We start from the raw sequence: 834 nt of genomic DNA, 5'->3' as shown, positions 1-834 counted from the left end.
CATACACACACGGATAAAAAAAATCCATGGATCTGGAGGGCTAATTGCATTTTTAAAAATCAAGCATTTTTTCCATTTCTTATCTTTAGGATCAATCATACTTGTAAAATTAATCAAAATAAAGGTGGGTTGAATCTAGGATAAACGTTCCATAGCTTATTGACACGTTACTTGTCTCTTGGACTGTTAGACACCATAAAGCCAGGAGTGCTTTAGGAACTCAGATCTAATTTGTTGATCTTCCAGCTAAAACATCCAGTTTTTCACTAAATTGGCCTCTTTTCAAAGGTACCAGAAGATAGCTAACAAACATCAATTTTATAAAATGGGTCTGGGAAATTGCAGGACAGAATTTACCAGCTTCCAGACCAGGTAAATTATCAGAAGGAACCATTAATGGTAGTATCTTTGAAAACATAAAAGTACAATCTTTGAAGGGGAAAACATCAGACACGCTTCTGTAATGGGAAGACTTCTGTCTCAAAACTTAGAGTATGAGCAAACATATGGTTTGCTTGGGGGCAGTTTACAGGTATATATTTGATGCAAATTGTTGTGGATTTTCACACCTTCAAATCAACTGCTATTGTCTACACTTTTAACCATTTAAATGCCATTTACCTTTGGTGTGTGTGTGTGGGGGGGAGTTTCAAACAGGGAGTTCCAGTTTGAAAATGATAATAATAAAAATGCTGTAAAATGCCAGGGAGATTAGGCAAACCCAATATGTACCTACCTCTCCATTGATGCCCCCTTGTTGTGGGAGAGAGGCTTGCATACCCTAATGAAATTGTGAGCTATGCTGGCGGTGGTATAATAGCCACCGGTAGGGCC

Source organism: Sceloporus undulatus, chromosome 3 (assembly GCF_019175285.1).
Source record: "Sceloporus undulatus isolate JIND9_A2432 ecotype Alabama chromosome 3, SceUnd_v1.1, whole genome shotgun sequence".
Taxonomy (NCBI): domain Eukaryota; kingdom Metazoa; phylum Chordata; class Lepidosauria; order Squamata; family Phrynosomatidae; genus Sceloporus; species Sceloporus undulatus.
This window is presented reverse-complemented; position numbering follows the sequence as displayed.